The sequence below is a fragment of the Artemia franciscana genome, chromosome 13, assembly GCF_032884065.1.
Source record: "Artemia franciscana chromosome 13, ASM3288406v1, whole genome shotgun sequence".
Classification (NCBI taxonomy): domain Eukaryota; kingdom Metazoa; phylum Arthropoda; class Branchiopoda; order Anostraca; family Artemiidae; genus Artemia; species Artemia franciscana.
This window is the reverse complement of record NC_088875.1, coordinates 49,738,256-49,758,993: the sequence shown is the minus strand read 5'-3', so window position 1 is coordinate 49,758,993 and position 20,738 is coordinate 49,738,256. Positions and strand designations below refer to the sequence as shown.

The 20,738-nt window shown below is 34.5% G+C and overlaps 1 long non-coding RNA gene across 1 annotated transcript; it reads right to left on the bottom strand.

Moving 5' to 3' along the window:
- Positions 1 to 12,642: 12,642 nt before the first annotated feature.
- On the bottom strand, positions 12,643 to 15,310 carry LOC136035118 (uncharacterized). The gene is made up of 2 exons (XR_010619340.1): positions 15,200 to 15,310; positions 12,643 to 12,918 (listed from the first exon to the last, which is right to left on the bottom strand). It is a non-coding gene; the product is annotated as an uncharacterized LOC136035118 (long non-coding RNA).
- Positions 15,311 to 20,738: the final 5,428 nt, after the last annotated feature.

The window sequence follows — 20,738 nt, the reverse complement described above, 5'->3', positions numbered from 1 at the left end:
CGGATCTTAATTAAATTTGATATTTAGGAGGATATCATGTCTCAGAGCTCTTACTTTAAATTCTGACCGGATCAGGTGACATTGGATGGGGAAACCTAAAATCTTGGAAATTGCTTAGAGTGGAGGGATCGGGATAAAACTTTGTGGGGAAAATAAACACAAGCCCTAGATATATGATTGACGTAAACAGAATGAATTCACTCTCTTTTGGAGAGTTGGGGGGAGGGTTAATTCTGATAGGAGCGATCGGATCTTGAATTTCATCGGATTAAATTTCATATTAGAAGTACCTCGTAACTCAGATCTCATGTTTTAAATCTTGACCAGATCCAGTGTAACTGGAAGGGGTTGGGGGTGGGGGGGGACTGGAAAGCTTGGAAAACACTTAGAATGGAGTGATCAGGATGAAATTTGGTGGGAAGAATAAGCACAAGTCCTAGATACGTGATCGACATAACCAAAATGGATCCGCTCTCTTTGGGGGAGTTGGAGGGGGTGTTAATTCGGAAAAATTACAAAAATAGGTATTTTAAACTTAAGAGCGGATGACTGTTCATGCCGTATTTTGAATTTGATACTAAGAAGGATCTCATGTCTCAGATCTCTCATTTTAAACCCCAACCAGCTCTGGTGACATTGGGTGAGGGTTGGAGGGGGAAACCGGAAATCTTGGAAAAGGTTTAGAGTGGAGAGATCGAGATGAAACTTGGTGGGTAGAATAAGCAAATGTTGCAGATACTTGATTGACGAAATCGGACTGGATCTACTCTCTTTGGGGTGGTTAGGGGGGTCCATTGCTTTGGGGAGTTTGGTACTTCTGGACGTGTCAGGGCAATGAAAATTTGTAGGCGCGTCAGGGACCTGCACAAATTGATTTGATAAAGTTTATTTCCCCGATTCAACCATCTGGGGGGGGGGGTGAAGGGAGAGGAAAAATTAGAAAAATGAGGTATTTTTAATTTGTGAGTGGTTGATCGGATCTTAATGAATTTTGATATTTAAAAGGACCTTGTGTCTCAGAGCTCTTATTTTAAATGCCGACCAGCATTAAGCCTCTGATTTGTTTTTAATAAATCTATTGATTCTTATAATTTTGCTAGAGCTCATGACATATGAGCTCTTGGCTCTTACGACCTCGTCACAAGTGCCATATGAGCTCTTAGCTCTTGTTTTATTCTTTTTTTCTCAGAAGATTTTCGACTTAGTGTCATGGTTTTTGCCACTTCATGGTGTGAAAACTACTGCTAGAAATAGATAGGTTTCAATTTCTGCCGTATTGTCTTCTAGTATATTTAAATGTGTGCTTGCATCGTGCCTGCGTCCCCTTAAAAGTTCTGTTTCTTACGGTAATATTGGTTTGTCTTCTTTTGCATATGCAGACGACATTCTTCTTGTTGCCTGGACTCGCCGTGGATTGCTTTCCAATTTTACTATATTAACCAATGGGCTATCAAAGATTGGACTGTCAGTTAATGCGTCTAAATGCGAGTTTATTTGTTTTAATAGCCCTATTGCGGTCGCTCCATTCGTTGCTGGGACTGTAATTCTGCCATGTTCTTCTTTAGTTAGTTGGCTTTGTATGTGTTTCGGTCCAACACTCTCCGTTCTCTTTTCATCCCTAGTGAATCAAGCCGTGAAAAACCTACACGTCGCTTACGGACAAATATCCCCAGAAAAAAGCCTTACCGCAATGATTTGTGCATGATTTATAACGCTTATTGCACCCCTGGGCTTTTGTTTTTATCAGGCATGGCTCATCTGTTTCGTAATAAAAATCCCCATACTTTACGTGCGGCTTATTTCAGATATTGCAAAATCCTCCTCCGCCTTCCTAGATGGCACCAAAACAGAAAAATAATTGTTCGATTTGGTTTAATAGATATGCTTTCTTGGATTCGATCTTCTAGTGACGGTTTATGTAAAAAGACTATCTATTTTATTCACGTTTACGATCCTCTGCATCCTTTTTTCCATATTGATACTGGTTAATTAGTCCATGTTGTCATTTGTTATTTTGAATTTTTTTCTTGCTGTTTATCGTTTTTGATTTGTTTATTTATAATGCTCTGTACTTTGTGTTTTTTTTATACTTTTACGAATAATAAAGTTCATTCATTTATTCATTCATTCATTCTGGAGTTTGACCAGCCGTATGGAATTCGTCTGAATCAGTGGGTTTGCTGCAGGACCGTGATTTTATAGTATATATTTGTAGGGAGTTTTACCGACCATCTCAATTGACTACACACCATGCGACTTGTTTGAGTGAAAACAAGCCAAAGGATATAGATGCCATACATTTTCATAGCTTGTCTGAAATTTAACTTGAAAACCTGAGGCAGTTTCCTTGTAAAGGTGCCAACGGCGAGACATGCCATCAATTAATTTTTACTTTTGATTATTGAACTTCAATTTCTCTTATTAAAAAAGTCTGCAACTGAATCACTTGGGTCCTTACTTTTAAATTTGAGTTTTTGTTGCTAAGTTTTTTACTTATTGAATCAGAAAATGAACTACTTTATTACCTTTTATCTGTTTAAAGCCAATCCAAAGTTTATTTTTCTATTTTCAATATTTTTTCCACCATTCCAACATGTTTCAGAATAACCCTGTATTTTTTCAAACGTGCCAGATTTGACTGAACACTAATCGCCAGAAGTTCAACTGTATGTGCACTGTATTAATCCTGTCGTGTGATCTGTTGGATCCAATCGGAAGTTTTTTGACTGCACATAATTGTTTTGATAGTCTTTTTCTTTCAAGCCATTGTGTTAAAAAATTGGCTTGGATTATTTTCTTGGACTTCATTGAGTGTGTACCAGCCGAACAAGGGAAACGGTTAAAAACGATAAAACAGAAATTCTGGTTCTTGATAAGATTTCCAAGAGAGGAATGACAGGGGACTGATTTTTCTTTCAAGTCCTTGTGTTGAAAATTGGTTCAGATAATTTTTTGAACTTTGTTGGGTGTCTACCAGCCAAACAAGGGAAAAAATATATTCAATATTTTTTTTATCATTCCCACACGTTTCAGAATAACGGTGTATTTTTTCAAACGTGCTAGATTTGACTGAACACTAATCACCAGAAATTCAACTCTACGTGCACTGTGTTAATCCTGTCATGTGATCTGTCTGATCCAATCAGGAGTTTTTTGACTGCACTTAATTGTTTTGAAAGTCTTTTGCTTTCAAGCCGTTGTGTTAAAAAATTGGCTCAGATTATTTTCTTGGACTTCATTGAGTTTGTACCAGCCGAACAAGGGAAACGTTAAAAACGATAAAACGGAAATTCTGGTTCTTAATAAGATTTCCAAGAGAGGAATGACAGGGGACATTTTACAGGCAAGAGAAGGGACTAAGGAGCCTTCAGAATGACTTTAAAAAGATAGCATGGGCTTTATATCAGAAATATATATATATATATATATATATATATATATATATATATATATATATATATATATATATATATATATATATATATATATATATATATATTTATATATATATATATATATATATACATAGAATAAATACTTGAAGTATTACTTAAGTATAAATTTGGCAAGTACTTGATATTTGATACTTAAGTAAGAAATTGGAAAGTAATTATTACTTGATATTTAAGTAAAAAACAATGAATACTTAATACTTAATGCGGTCACTCAAGCAAAGTTTGATGTAGGAATGAAACGGCTTCAGGCGTCACTGGATAAAATATTAGCAGAACAGAAAAGTTTTTCGGTCTCAATAGCGCTCTTCAAGACGAAATTAGGCAAATATCAATAGAAAATGCTAATCTACAAGATGAAGCAAAAAAGCTTTGAAATGATCTAGAGCAAGAAAAATTGCGGAATAACGATTTGGAGAGTAGGCTTTTGGACATCGAAGTGAGGGAAAGGAGATTAAATTTTATTGTTCATGGTCTGCCTGCTGATAAGCATAATCAATCAGTGACTAGCAACGTAATGTCTCTTTTCTGAAAAATTGTAAGTTACCGAGGACATTTATCTTACCAAGTATTATCGCCTTAAGAGAAATAGCAGTTCAAACATTACTAATGGGAAAACTAGTGTTCGACCGGCCCCTGTTTTTATTTCGCTAGACATGGGTCGTAGCATTCAGTCGATTCTCAGTGAAGTAAATAAGTTGAAAGGTAGTGGAATTCGTTTTTGCAGTGATCTCCCACCAAAGCTAAATTTTCTACGGAATGAGCTATTGTCTAAGGGAAAGGACATGCGTGATTCGGGTTCGGTTCATCTTACGCGTATAAAACAAAAAGAGAGCAAATTATCGCTAGAATGTAAAAAGTCTCCGTCTTCTCAGTGGGTTAAGATTGACTAGTTACGGTGATTAATAATGACATTTCATTCGGTGAGATTACTTTTATTATTTTACAATATGTAATGTTTCTCGGTTCATACGATCGTATTTTTTCTTGTGCAATTTTTTGTCCCTCTGTAGCTTGAAGTAATTGAGTGCAATAATTTTTCAGCGTCCGCATTTCATCTTACAATGAATATGTTCCATTTCTTTCTCTTGTTTTATTTTCGAGTTCTTACTGGTTCAGTTGTTTTTGCTACTTTACGACTCAGACGGTGTGTATTTTGTGAAAGTTTCTGCTAGTTCGGATTATAATTCTGATTTTGTACATTGGATGATAATTGTATTGGGGATAGACTGAGATACCTTGAGTCTAACCCTTTTGATTTTTCCATATTCCAGAGCCATTATAAATTTTCAGGAAATAAGATAAATGACGGTAGGCTAATTAATTGTCCAAATTGTGAATGTAAATTACCTTCCGAAGTTTCTGATCTTCCCAGTACCGGTGTTGTGAGAACAGGATTTTTAAATTGTAGGGGTTTTTTAGTTCACAGGATGATCTTATCGATGTAGTTCATAAACTATTTTGTCATGTCGTTGGATTCTGTGAGACTTTTCTTACAGACCTGACTCCTCAGGTTGTTTTTCCTGGATATCTCTTTTCGACGCATTGGAATCTGGAAGGTTCTCATGAGGAAATGCTTTTTGAAGTAATGGTGACTGAAATTAGTCTTGGAAAAAAAGATGTTTTTTGCATAGTATACCCACCGCCTTCTTCTCCAGTCAAGTCTTTCCTCTCTAAACTCCATGATTTTTTGCATCAACCCCATTTTCAAAGTAAAGATGTTATCCTTTCCGGAGATTTCAATATTCAGGACCTTCTAGAGGCTTCAAATGAATCTTCTGTTGAGTTATTGTCTTCTTGCTTTTCTGTGTATCTGCTTCCTACTTGCCTGATGCCTACAAGATTTTCACCTAGTTCTGCTTCGTAGTGTATGTTGTTATTTTATCTTTGTCTAGGCCTAGATTTTGGAGCTGTTCTCCCCATGGGCCTATGTCATATATATACATGTATGTGTGATTAATGAATAAATGAACTTGAACTTGGGCATGTCTCCAGCCAGTGGAGTGTGAAGTGGCGTTACGTAAAACTATAGAAACAAAGCAAAGATTTAATTCGTTCCATAAATTAACATAAGATTAGTAATTGAGATTAGACCAATGACAAGTTTGGAATACTGAAAATAAAAGAAGAGCTGCAATTTGTAGTAATTTTGACTCTGTCGCTTTTATCCACGAACCGGAAGACACCAAAATGTAAAAAAAAAAAATTAGCCCAGAGGAACAAATTTTAAAATGTAAAATTTTCAATCCAGGCAATTGATTTTAGAAGTCTTTTGTAGTCTTTAGTGGTTCCAATTTTTTTTCAATTTTTACCCTCTTTAAACACTTTCAAAAAAATCTATCAGGTTTCACTGTGGATTTTTGTCTTTTTCCTGGGAACTAAATCGGAAAAAAAATGTTTTAGATCCTTTTCCCAAGATCTTTTATGCAAAAAATGATTTTAATGACATTTCGGGCTAGAGAGCAAGATCTCTTTTCAAAGCATAGAAAAATTGACATTGCAATGAATTTAAGGACTTTCACCTTAAAATATCCGTACTATCGAATTGGAATTTACCATTCTACTAACAACAGTAGACATAGTAAAATTCTGATATGTTTTGCTTTGTCTTGGAACCTACATGGACCTATTCTGGTCCAACACTTCCATGTAGGTTAAATCCTACTATTCCCCCTTTTTCCCATATTCAATCCTGCTTACAACTTTCATTGTCAAAAACATTCCGCGATTTTGTGCATAATTTCATTTTTTTTTGCGAAACAAATTTCATACTAGTTATTAGTTGAAATCAGTGCATTTTTTTCGAAACATTAATTTAAAAAAAATTCCACAAACTCAGTTTTTCAAAGAAAAGCAAAGAACTTCATTAAATCAAAAAAGAGCAAAAATAAAATGAAATAATCCACCAAGCGTAAAACGTCCCCAAATCAATGTCGATAAAAAATGAACCCCAAAAACCAACAAAATTACAATAATAACAGAGTCAAACTTAAACCGAGCTGAAATTAACATAAACAGGGCTCAAAACCCCTTATGAATTCCCTAAGTCAGGCTATTATTTACACTTTACCGAAAAAAATTGAAATGAGTGTGCCTTGTCAACTGGGTCGATATGATCACCTCTGAGAAAAAAAAAAACAACAAAACAAACAAATAAACACGCATCCGTGAACTTTCTTCTGGCAAAAAATATAAAATTATACATTTTCCCCGATAGGAGCTTGAAACCTCTATAGTAGGATTTTCTAATACGCTGAATCTGATGGCGTGATTTTTATTAAGATTCTACAACTTTTAGGGGATGTTCCCCCCTTTTTTCAAAAATAAGAAAAGTTTTCTTGGACTCGTAACTTTTAATGGGTATGACTAAACTTAATGAAAACTATATATTTTGAAATCAGCATAAAAATCCAATTCTTTTGATGTATCTATTGTTATCAACATTACGTTTTTCTTTAGAGTTTCAGTTACTATCGAGCCGGGTTGCTCCTAACAGTTCGTTACCACAAACTATTTTGATATGCTGAATTTCATGGTGTAATTTTCATCCAGCTTATTCTACATTTTGGGGGCCTTGAGTGAAAAAAGCGAAAAAAATAAAAGCCGTAAAAAAAAAAAAAAATCTGTGGGCAACAGGATGCATTTTGCCATACTTGTCTGGTCTGCCTTCAAAGTGTGAAGTAGGGGCGCAAAAATTTAAATCACGAACATCAAACAGTTCGTGGTAACGAACTGTAGTAAGGAGCGACCCGGCTCAATAGTAACCAAAACTCTAAAAAATTGAATTTTGATATCAATAGCTACATCAAAAGAATCGCATTTTAATGCTGATTTTAAATATATAAGTTTCATCAAGTTTAATCTTACCCATCAAAAGTTACGAGCCTGAGAAAATTTGCCTTATTTAAGAAAATAGGGGGAAACACCCCCTAAAAGTCATAAAATCTTAACGAAAATCACACCATCAGATTCAGCGTATCAGAGAACCCTAATGTAAATGTTTCAAGCTCCTATCTATAAAAATGTGGAATTTTGTATTTTTTTTCCAGAAGACAAATCACGGGTGCGTGTTTATTTGTTTGTTTGTTTTTTTTCCCCAGGGGTCATCGTATCGACCAAGTGGTCCTAGAATGTCGCAAGAGGGCTCATTCTAACGGAAATGAAAAGTTCTAGTGCCCTTTTAAAGTGACCGAAAAAATTGGAGGGCACCTAGGCCCCCTCCCACGCTCATTTTTTCCAAAAGTCAACAAATTAAAATATTGAGATAGCCATTTTGTTCAGCATAGTCGAAAACCTTAATAACTATGTATTTGGAGATGATTTACTCCCCCACAATCCCTGGGGGAGGGGCTGCAAGTTACAAACTTTGACCAGTGTTTACATATAGTAATGGTTATTGGGAAGTGTACAGACGTCTTCAGAGGGATTTTATTTTGTTTTGGGGGTGGGGCTTAGGGGAGGGGGCTATGTTGGAGGATCTTTCCTTGGAGGAATCTGTCATGGGGGAAGAAAAATTCAAGGAAAAGGGCACATGATTTTCTAGCATTACTATAAGAAAACAATAAAAAATAAACATGAAAACGTTTTTTCAAATGAAAGGAAGGAGTAGCATTGAAACTTAAAACGAACAGAGATTATAACGCATATGAGGGGCTCTAAAAATACTTTAGCAATAAGAGCGAGGTATTTAGGAGGAGATAAATACCTCGCTCTTTATGCTAAAGTATTTTTAGTAATTTCAGCTATTTATTCTACGGCCTTTCTGATTCAGGGGTCATTCTTAAAGAATTGGGACAAAACTTAAGGTTTAGTGTAAAGAGCGAGGTATTAACGAGGATACAAACCCCCTTGTATACATAATAAAAATATAAGAGTATGAAAGTTTGTTACGTAAGTTGCTATTTAGAAGTTACGTATATTTTTTACTAATAAAAACGTTCGTTAAAAATTAAAAGTTGTAGTTGCCTTTTCAAGCAACCGAAAAATTGGAGGGCAACTAGGCCTCCTTCTCCCCCCCTTATTTCTCAAAATCGTCTGATCAAAACTAAGAGAAAGACATTTAGCAGAAAAAAGAATTAATATACAAATTTCATTTTAATAATTTATGTGCGGAGAGCCAAAACCAAACATGCATTAATTCAAAAACGTTCAGAAATTAAATAAAAAAAACTAATTTTTTAGCTGAAAGTAAGGAGCGACATTAAAACTTAAAACGAACAGAAATTACTCCGTATATAAAATGGGTTGTCCCCTCCGCAATCCTTCGCTCTTTACGCTAAAGTTTGATTCTTTGCCACAATTCTACTTTTTAAAACAAATAAAAGCTTTAGCGTAAAGAGCGAGAGATTGCGGAGTGAGAGATTTTTAATCTAAAAAATCACTTTCATGGCCATTGCCAAATAACTGTCTGCATAACGAATACATGTTACCAGTCAATAGAACACAGAGTGAAAAAATAACAGACACAATAAAAGTTGAAATAATAAAAAATCATATAATAAGGGTCAAATGATAAAAAAAAGATAAAGTACAAAATAAAAAAATCATGGCAAAAAAATACACAATTTACTAAAGAGCAATATTGTGCTCATGAACGCCACCCGGGACAAACATTTTTTCATACCGCACAGATTTCGTATTTATTTTTGTCAATTTTGGAACTGGTCTTACAACAACCCTTGGAGGTTGCAACCCTCCTCAAGTTTGGTTTTAGGGATTATTTATTTTCTTTTCTTTTAGAGATTTTTATTTTATTTTCTGCTCGTTTTAGTGCGTGCTATATTTAGCGTAAAACCAATGTTGACAATGAAGATGATGTTGTTTCTGTATAAAATCTATGAGGAAAATGTTACGGTGTTTATAGGTATCTAGGCACCCTCCCCCCCAAAAAAATCCAAATATATTACGCTTCAGTTTTCTTTGCTCCAACATAACTAAACCAAATTTATCTAAAAATTAAGAGTGTGGAACTTCCATGTTGACGAAGAATCAAACAGTTTGTGGTAACGAACTGTAGTAAGGAGCGACCCGGCTCAATAGTAACCAAAACTCTAAAAAATGGAATTTTGATAAAAATAGCTATATCAAAAGAATCGCATTTTAATGCTGGTTTTAAATATATAAGTTTCATTAAGTATAGTCTTACCCATCAAAAATTACGAGCCTGAGAAATCGGCGTTATTTTAGAAAATAGGGGGAAACACCCCCTAAAAGTCATAGAATCTTAACGAAAATCACACCATCAGATTCAGCGTATCAGAGAACCCTATTGTAGAAGTTTCGAGCTCCTATCTACAAAAATGTGGAATTTTGCATTTTTTGCCAGAAGGCAGATCACGGATGCGTGTTTATTTGTTTTTTTGTTTTTTTGTTTTGTTTTTTTTTTCTCAGGGGTGATCGTATCGACCCAGTTGTCCTAGAATGTTGCAAGAGGGCTCATTCTAACGGAAATGAAAAGTTCTAGTGTCCTTTTTAAGTGACCAAAAAAATTGGAGGGCACCTAGGCCCACTCCCACGCTAATTATTTTCCCAGAGTCAACGGATCAAAATTCTGAGATAGCCATTTTATTCAGCGTAGTCGAAAACCTTATAACTATGTCTTCGGGGACGACTTACTCCCCCACAGTCCCCGTGGGAGGGGCAACAAGTTACAAACTTTGACCTGTGCTTACATATAGTAATGGTTATTGGGAAGTATACAGGCGTTTTCAGGAGGATTTTTTTGGTTGGGGGAGGGGTTGAGAAGAGGGGGATATGCTGGGGAACTTTCCATCGAGAATTTGTCATGGGAGAAGAAAACTTCCATGAAGGGAGAGCAGGATTTACTAGCATTATTTAAAAAAAAATTAAAAAATAAATGTGAAAAAGCTTTTTCACCTGGAAGTAAGGAACAGCAATAAAACTTAAAACAAACAGAAATTATTACCCATATAAGGGGCTCACCTCCTTATGATACCTAGCTCTTTACGCTAAAGTATTTTTAGTAATTTCAACTATTTATTCTACGGCTTTTGTGATTCAGGGGTCATTCTTAATGAATTGGGATAAAATTTAAGCTTTAATGTAAAGAGCGAGGTACTGACAATGGGGCGAATCCCCTCATATATGTAATAAAAACATGAGAATACAAAATTTCTTTACGTAAGCTAATTTATAAGTTACGTAAATCTTTTACCAATAAAAAGATTCGTAAAAAATTAAAAGTTCTAGTTGCCTTTTTAATTAACCAAGAAATCGGAGGGCAACTAGGCTTCGCCCTCGCTCTTTTTTCTCAAAATCATTCGATCAAAATTATGAGAAAGCCATTTAGCCCCCCCCCCAAAAAAAATAATATGCAAAATTTCGTTTTGATTATTCCTCTGCGGAGAGCCAAAATCAAAACATGCATTGATTCAAAAACGTTCAGAAATTAAATAAAAAAAACGGGTTTTTTTAACTGAAAGTAAGGAGCGACATCAAAACTTAAAACGCACAGAAATTACTTCGTATATGAAAGAGGCTGCTTCCTTATCAAAGCCCCGCTCTTTACGCTAAAGTTTTTTACTGTTTTAAAAAGAAGAATTGAGAGAAAGAGTCAAACTTTAGCAGAAAGAGCAGGGCGTTGATGAGGAAGCAGCCTCTTTCATATACGAAGTAATTTCTGTGCGTTTTAAGTTTTAATGTCGCTCCTTACTTTCAGTTAAAAAAACTCGTTTTTTTTTATTTAATAACAACAAGAGTCTGTATCCGCTGTTTGTTTGTTTCTGCATTAACAAGGGTTAATAAAGTTAAATGATTCCAAAGTGAAACCAGAACAACATACCAAGAAATCAAAATACCATAAATTCTTGAAAGATGGGACGATGGAATACAAAATTTATCGTTAATTTTAACATTTGTAAGCTAAGGCTGCCTCTCTTCATTAGCTCTGTGCACATCCCGCTTAAGATTTTGCTGCTGTCTAGTCCTGGTCATTGTGACATATTACCCCCAAAAGTACTGACAGTCAGCCGTACGAAACAGAAGCTAAAATTTGTGCCAGTGCGTGCTCGGACAAATCACTACCAGAACTCTTTCGTCCCTTTTTTTACGTCAATATATAATAGTGCATAATAACATGTTTTGTATTCATACATTAAATTAGCCATTTGAGCTAAGATTATTGTTTAAATAAACATCTTTTGCTCTCTCTCTCTCTCTCTCTCTCTCTCTCTCTCTCTCTCTCTCTCTCTCTCTCTCTCTCTCTCTCTCTCTCTCTCTCTCTCTCTCTCTCTTTCTCTATAAGATCAGAGGTGGTGGTCATTCCTAGAAATTTAGTTTTTTTTTTACAAATAGTTATTTCAGGGGCAGGGGAGTAATAGTAGGGTTTTCTTTACCAACTCTACAGTGAACACCTCCCGCTTAAGATCAGAAGTGATGGTTATTCATAATAGTTTAGTTTACTTAGAACTAGTTATTCGGGGGGAGAGGTAGTAAAAGTAGGGTTGGAATTCACAAGAAAAAACCAAAAAATGTTATTGCTATTTTTATTCTTATTTTAAGTCATGAGGAGTTGGGTCTAAACAGTATGAAAATAAGAGCAATAGAATTGACTAGTAAATGCTTATTTTTTTATGTATTCTTAGCTAATTTTTTTTGTTCTTTTGTTTATCATACCAGCTTTTCGGTGATAATTTAGACACCTGACAAGTTTTTCCGTTTCATCTGCGACTTTAAAGTGAAAATTCATATGAGCTTCGACTTGGAAGGATATTAGCTTTATGAGAATCTTTACTTTTGTGATATGAAAGACTGTCATTGAAGCTTGTTAAATTAGTTTTATTTTTTGTCAAGTCTAAAGAACTCGGGGATTTCAAGCGGGAGGCCGCTATTCATGAATGATTCTTTTTTTTTGCAGATTAGAGTTTTTTTGCCGACTCCGGTAGGGCTCATGGACATCGGGGATTAACACCCAATGAGATTTTACTCCAACGGAAGACTCGAATTAGGCTTGTTTGGCTGAATTGGCCCAACTATTTAATTGAATATCTCAAGTCACCCTTGTGCCAACACCACAAATCCCAAGAAAACCACAGTTTATAGCTTGAAAACCACTGAGGTGGAGTTGATTTATCTTAGCTAACTTGACACACCTCAAAGACATCAAGACTTCTGGATCTAGCTCTAGTATAGCCGAGTTTTGAATTCTCACAGGTTCAAGTTCTCATAAATCTTAAACAACCAAATTTTTTATTGTAATAATTTGTGAGTGACATCTTCCCAAAACCTGTTTTCTACTTGCTTCTTTTTTCTCCTCAAGTCGAGGTATCAGACGATCAATAATTTCAACATTAGAGTCAAGGTTGCTGCTGCTTTTTTATTTCGGCAAAACGGGTGTTGGGACTTGTTCCTTGGATTTTTGGTCTTGAGGCACGTCTGCTAATCTCCTTTCTGGAGACCACTGCTCTTGTAATGTAAAGGTTGGCTCAGGTGTATCAGTAAACACAGCCTATAATAAAAATTTGTTATTTTATATTACAGACAACAAAAGAACAACATTCATAGCCCCTTTTATGTGAAATTTTTAGATCTGTCTGGAGCACGTTCACTAATCTCTTTTTCAGAACCCATTAGTCGTTTAGTTAAAGATCAGGCCTTTTCTACACCACAAGCGAATTTAACGAAAAATAGTCTAAAAAAGTATAAAATCAGTTTAGCCAATTTTATAAGTCTAGCCAATTTTGCAAAAAAAAAAAAATCGTTCAAGACCCCTTTAGCCTTGTCAATAGACTAGGTTAGAAGCTCTGAACTAGGAAATTTAAAATGAACCACAATATCTGAAGTATGAGAAAACAACTAAAATACAATGATAGTTTTTTAACTGCCACTGGAAAGTGCTGCATAATTAGAGTCATGTAAATGTAAAGCACAATTCTTGTCCAAATTTCAAAACTGAGGTTTTGTTTTTGACTTTTTTGTTTCAGCTTCTGTCTATATCTCTACTTAATTTTCTTCAATTTTTAACTGATTTTTTGTATCTTTTTTTCTATATACTAAAGATGACTTGAATTATATATAATTGAACGCAAAGGATTTGCTATCTTCATTTATTTTATTCTTTTGCCTTTCCTTTTCGAAATTAAAGGCCCATTAATAATGAGATGGACACGACTAATGTCGGTGCATAGCTGCCACTATTTTAAGGCAATCCGTTATTTCATAGGAATTCCTTATTGGCTGAAAAATACTTCGAAAAATTTTGATTGGTTCAAACTAGCGCCGGCTAAATCCCTGCATTAGTAAAAATCTCATTGTGAAGGAGTTTGCACTAGTTACGGAAGAAAATACCCTTAGAGACTGATGTATTGGAAATACCTAACAGAGAGTCTAATCAATGTCATATATTAACTGATGGGCATAGAGCAGCTTCCCATCCAATATCCATTCAATCGTCTTTTAAACTGATTCTGGAACTTTGAAGATATGCTTAAGGTTTTCATGGAAGCAGCCAATTGAGAGTGCTTAATGTGCTCTTTTCTAACTTCTGACACTTTTACATTCTATATATCTACATTTTTCAAAGCATCTTTCATACCATGCAGTCTAGAAGAAAATAATAAAAATTGTCGTCTAGAACGGAGAAAATTCCCCACCCTCAAGTAAGATAATTTGGTTTTTAAAAAAATAGACCAATTCAGCGGTAGTTGGTACTATCAAAACAATTACAGAGCATATAGAATTCTTTTATAATTAATGAGGAGCAATGTCAATTCCTTTCCAAAGTTGTAAAACATGTGATGATAGAGAGAAGGGAGGGGACTGATGTGAAATTGTCCGTATGACAGTTCCAGGTTTGCCACCTTTAGCATTTTATCACTGTTTATATTGATTTTTATATTCCCTAAACCAAAAAATATGACTCAATTAGCAAACAAATCACTAAATTATCTAAGAAAATTACTAAAAAATCACAATATCTAGGGATTTTTGTTTCACCGGGTAGCATCCCTGGAGAGTACTGAACTGGAATGCAACAAAATATGTCACCAATCGCAAAACAAGTTGTTCCACAGCTCTGTATCTATTGACAGTATGTGCTAAAGAGTTTACCTTTAATTACGAATTAAGCTTTTTTCGTCCATTTGGCGGTCTTCTTGAGTTTGTTTTGGTTTCTTATGATTTTATGGCTCAATATGATTTAGGCAAGTACTTAAGGTGAGGGGCTAGTAGATACCACTAATACAAGTACACTCTTCAACAAAATATTCCAGCTCACAAATATGCAACGCTTCCGTACAGAAACATTTCAGAATAAATAAGAGGCTTAATAAAAGCAACTTATAGAGGTCAATCTTAAGATTTGTATTACTTCAGATTTTTCATTGATCTGCTACTTTTTTAAACACCTATAGACATTCAATGACCAGCCATTTACATCCAAGAGTGGAGTTGCTGAATATGTCAGCTGGTTTATTCAATGCAGTCCTTCTTTCCTCGGGATGAGAGAGTTGCTCTAAATTTTTTTGCAGAAATATGTCCTTTCTTGAAGAAAATACAGGAGCAGAGAATATTTTCAGTTTAAAACAATATTTTCTTTTAGGTGCGACTCTCAAAGTTTGGGTCTTCCTCCTAGGGTCGATTGGAATATTAGAGAAGTTACTGACCGATTCATCCACAACTTTATTGTACTTCATACTGGTCAAGCATGGTTAAAAAAGAACCAAATTAGTGCAAGTCAAATGCTTGAATATAAGTCTCAGGCAGTTAGTAAAATGTTGTGATATCCTTACCGACATGCGCTATGCTTTCTTACGAATCCTGGGCAGTCACGCTAATATCAATCAACACGCACACTCCTTGGCTAAGGTCGCTGGAGGCCCTGCTGACTTACACATGCAAAAGCTACAGATGACACTGATATCTGCCTGTATCGACCAACAAGAATTCTTGATGAACCGACGCCTAAACATGTATTATAATCAACTACGTAAAGACCATGATAACGAATAATTTTGTGTCGTTAAAATTAAACATCCTAGAAAGTCCCACATAAGAGTTTTAGCTGCTATTTACATTTTTGAAGATTGAATTTTGGAATTTTCTTACATATCTTGAGCTAAAAATTTCAGAATCAATGTTTCAGGATTTTTTTTCTTTTTTTTACATGTGATATTAATATGACATGTATGAGCTCTTACGGCTTGACAAAAGTGTGAGTGGGTATTTTATGTTGGAGGGGGTATTTTCCTGTTGTTTTTTTCCGTGGGGGTATTTTCTGCGGGAGGGAAGGGGTGTTTTCCAGGGGATATTTTTCGTGGGGATTAAAATATTTCGATTGAAAAACTGTTTTGCCATTATCAGTTAATTAGTGTTCCAAGAAAAAATCATTCAGAGCCATAGCACTGAAAATAATGAATATACAATTATTTGGCTTGACCTGGCTGATATCTGACATAGTTAGTTCTTCTTGAGCGAAAGATCTTTCATATATCGAAGCAATATCCATTATGGCAATAAAGCTATTGATAGTGCCAGGTACAATTCCACAAGCTAAAGAATTTTTAATTTATAAGTGGCTCACAAATTGTTTCAGTCAGTTTCCAATTTCACAAATAAACTACATCTTAATTTGTTTCTTTTCATATTTTCCAGCAAAAAAAATTCTAGTTCCCCAAAAATTCTGTACAAAATTAAGTTCCCCTTTTCTCCCTATACGATATATATATATATTGCTATACATCTCCCCAGAGGAAGCTTCTTCCTATTCTTAGATACATACACCAATGGGAATATTCAACAGTTTTTTTGCCCATTGGAATTACCTTTTACAGCTGTTAAAAAAATAAAAAATTGATTGTTCTGCTAATGTCCATGTATGTCACAACCATCATGTATATCACTTACCACATAAATATCATTTTAAATTTTTGTTTGCTTGGGACGGGAACTTGATGTAACATAACTTCTATGGGTAAGTTTGTATCCTTCTGACAAGCCCTGGTAGAAGTTGATCAAAGGAGAAGATTTCATTCGGTTTGAGGCATTTTATTTTTAAATTTATGTAGGCTTACATTTACCCGTTTTCCATTTTCAGTATTTTTTCCAAATAAAATAGGAATTTTGTTTAACACAAAAGCAAGCGTTACTTTTCATTTTTTTTCGCTTGTTAGCATTTTATGCTTTAAATGGAGATAAAGAATATGGTGCGTTACAAAAAACGTTAGTTTGCAGATTGGGAATAAATATGACAAGTGCTATGGCTATATCTCAGTTAGTTCCTTCTTTAAGGATTTGTAGATTTTAGATTTGTTTGGCTCCCTCCATCCACAACTTTTACTTTTCCAGAGGGATCAAAGTCTTTTCCTTAAAAATAAAGATGCAAGTAAATCATATAAAATAGCCTACTTGGTGAGAAAAATCCGATTTTTCTGGATTGAAAATTTATTCCAGAGCTTTTTTGCAGTGTATGGACGGGCTGACAATTATTTTTAGACAGCTTCTGTTAACACCTCAGTAAGACCTAGTACAAAAAAAATAATTGTTTCTAGCATTGAATAACTGGGGTAATACTTGATACGTCATAAGAGGATGTTTTTTCCAGTTTTATTCATTTTTTATTGTGGCTGAATAATATTGAAATCTGAAACTTAAAACAAACTTTGAACAAGAAACAAAAAACATTACTTCACTATCTATCTAACATAAATCAAGAAGACTAGTACAAATGAACCAATTCATCATCTCTCCCTGTATTTGTGGGATTATAGAAAACTAGTGCTTTGCTTTTGGTAGTTTTGGTCCACTAAAAGTAAACCGCTTAAGAAAACTTTTTAAATAAAAGAAAAAATCATTTTAGAGAAACTTCATGATTGTTTTGTCATCAAGTTTGATGTAAAGACATTTTGATAGTATTAGGAACATTAGGACTATGGACTAGCTTTAAAGTTTGTGTCATAGCTTGAAATTCTCCGTTGTATATAGAGAATAACCGGAATTCCAGAGTTTAGATTATGGTTTATTTGTTCTTAATTTCGTGTAATGGTAAGGTGCGTTTTTTTACAATTTAGAGTTAATTATCACTCACTCATGGTATTGTAATTTTTGAAACGATCTGTAAAAAGTGTTCAAGACAATGTTAACTAGATCTAAAATGCATGGGCAACGTGAGGTGTTCCGGCAACGTTTGTTTGGCTTTGTCGAGGAAAGTGTTGCGAAAGCAACACTTTGGTTTTGTTTCCTCGCTTCAATTAAGTGCTAAGTTGTTCATCTGTAAGGATCTTAAAATAAACAAGTCCCCTACATGTCTTACCACTAGAATCAAATTGGTCTTGCCATCAAATGCACCAGAAACAAATAATAGGTACACCAACTAGCAAAAGTTGCAAACCCTTCAATGCCGAAGACGATCAGTCGACGATACCGTCGACTGTTGTTTAAATCTCCCCTATATGTCTCACAATTGGTATCGGCATATTTTTGGTTTCCGTGTGTACCTTACTACTGAAGTGGTCAACCCCTTTAAACTTTCAAACTGGTGCATCTGATGAAGGAATTTCTCTACCAAAAAGTGGATGGCATATACTTTGATCAGCTCATCAACAGCTATCAACTGCCGTCGAAAAATTATATATTTATTACTTACCACAAGAGCCATGGGGCTGAGGACAAGTGGAATAATTTGGAGACTACCATCTACGTTGCACGTGTACCGGTTAATGTAATTGTAAAAGTCAGAGACACAGTTTCTCAAGGTAAAATCTAAGTATTACTAAAGTTGATTTAGATGTTAAGTTTTATTAATGAAACTTAGATGTTTATTATATTCTAAATTATGCTACTGATATATAAATTAATTTATTTTACTTGTCAACGCTTTGTTCATTAAACAAAAGTTTTATAGTGCTTTGAATACTCTTTTGTTTTTCCAATTGTGTATTTTCTTAAATATTCGGAAAAAGCCAAACTTCACAGTAAAGAGTATGGAGCTACAGAGCAGACAGCCACCTTCATACAAAGAATATTCTGTTCAAATAGATCCCAAATCTTTACCTTGATTTCAGTTGAAATTGTTTTGTATATATTTAATTTCTGATTGTTTTCCAAATCATATTCAGGCCTAACCAAAAAATAATTTGAGATAACGGTCCCTAAGATTTTTGGTTACTTACTTTACTAGTAAATTTTTAACTAGTAAATTTACTTTACTAGTAAAATTTTTTACTGTTTTAAAAAGAAGAATTGAGAAAGAGTCAAACTTTAGCGTAAAGAACGGGGCGTTGATGAGGTAGCAGCCTCTTTCATATACGAAGTAATTTCTGTGCGTTTTAAGTTTTAATGTCGCTCCTTACTTCCAGTTAAAAAAACTTGTTTTTTTTATTTAATCTTAAACAAAACCAAGAAAATTTTGCATTAAAAAACATGTTAAGAAACAGAGAGACCATAATAAAAAATTAATCTAATTAAATTAAAGCTATTAGTGCCCTGAATGGGTGAACTACAATTTGAGTTCTCAAATATACCTGTTGGCTTAAACAAACAAAATTTCTTTAACAATGAAGAGTTAGCCAAGTGACTTGGACAGCTTTCGCACCTTAGAAGATCAAATATCACTGTTTAGGTGAGGTTACGCGCAGTGTTTCCAGATGGGCCTCTTTCGTCCCTTCGAATTGTTTTAGCCGTCAATGGTGGGTTGAATTTCGGAGCGGGTGTGGAGCAGGAATATGTTTTTTTTTTTTAATGAACTTATTTTGGGCTTATTTTGACTGAAAGTTGGGAATCGTATTAAATTCCAAAATCACCCTGACTATACATCAAAATGACATCTTTAACGCATGGAACGGTATTCTTCGTCGCTCTTCCCATGGCGCTACAAGTGTAATTTGGTTTTAGGTAGGATGATAACAAAATACGCTAAATTAAGGGAATGTAATTGTCAAGTTTGTTATTCATATTGCTACTCAGGTTAAAGCAAGACCTAAATTATATGCATATTTTGGCTTTTTGGGTATATTTGACAGATCTTTGTGAAATAACTTTGGTTAATATTAAATTGATGAAGTTTTATGTCCAAACCTTGTATTTTTTTTTTCCAGTGGTTGCTTCTTTTATCAAGATCTATTCTCCGTACTACTCGCTCGGGGTTAGAATCTCACAGAGAAAAGGACAAATAGACAAGATATAACTTACATTTTTCTTTCAGAACTTAGTTTAACCACAAAGGAACAGAGTTAGAACTATAACTAAACATTTTAACTCCAAAACTTTTTTTAACAGGCTATATTTTTTTACAGTCTCAAAAACTTTTTTTTTACCAAAGATATATTAGGCTCTGCGTTTGTAAAATTTTACTGTAAATGTGTAAATTTACAAAATATTTGAAAAAATTAAAACTTACCGTTTATGCTTTAGCAGAAAAGTAATATTGGTACTTATTGTAATACTTTTTAGACTAGTATTTAAAATACTAATGTAAAATAAATAATTATCGAACTTAAATAACTTAAGAATTAACTTATGTAACAAACTTTCATAATCTTATATTTTTATTTTGTATACGAAGGGGTTTTTACCCTCGTTAATACCTCGCTCTTTACACTAAATCGTAAGTTTTGTCCCAATTCTTTAAGAATGAACCCTGAATCAGAAAAGCCGTAGAACAAATAGTTGAAATTACTAAAAAATACTTCAGCATAAAGAGCGAGGTATTTATCTCCTCCTGAATACCTCGCTCTTTGTTCTAAAGTATTTTTAGAACCCTCATATGCGTAATAATCTCTGTTCGTTTTAAGTTTCAATGCTACTCCTTCCTTTCATTTGAAAAAACGTTTTCATGTTTATTTTTCATTGTTTTCTTATAGTAATGCTAGAAAATCCTGCGCCCTTTTCATTGAATTTTTCTTCCCCCATGACATAATCCTCCAAGGAAAGATCCTCCAACATAGCCCCCTCCTCTCAGCCCCACCTCTAAACAAAATAAAATCCCCTTGAAAACGTCTGTACACTTCCCAATAACCATTACTATATGTAAACACTGGTCAAAGTTTGTAACTTGCAGCCTCTCCTCCAGGGATTTTGGGAGAGTAAGTCATCCCCATAGACATAGTTATTATGGTTTTCGACTATGTTGAACAAAATGGCTATCTAAAAATTTTGATCCGTTGACTTTGGGAAAAAAATGAGCGTAGGAGGGGGCCAGGATGCCCTAAAGTTTTTTTGGTTACTTAAACAGGGCACTAGAACTTTTCATTTCCGTTAGAATGAGCCCTCTTGCAACATTCTAGGACTACTTGGTCGATAGGAGGACCCCTGGGAAAAAGAAAAAAAACAAAA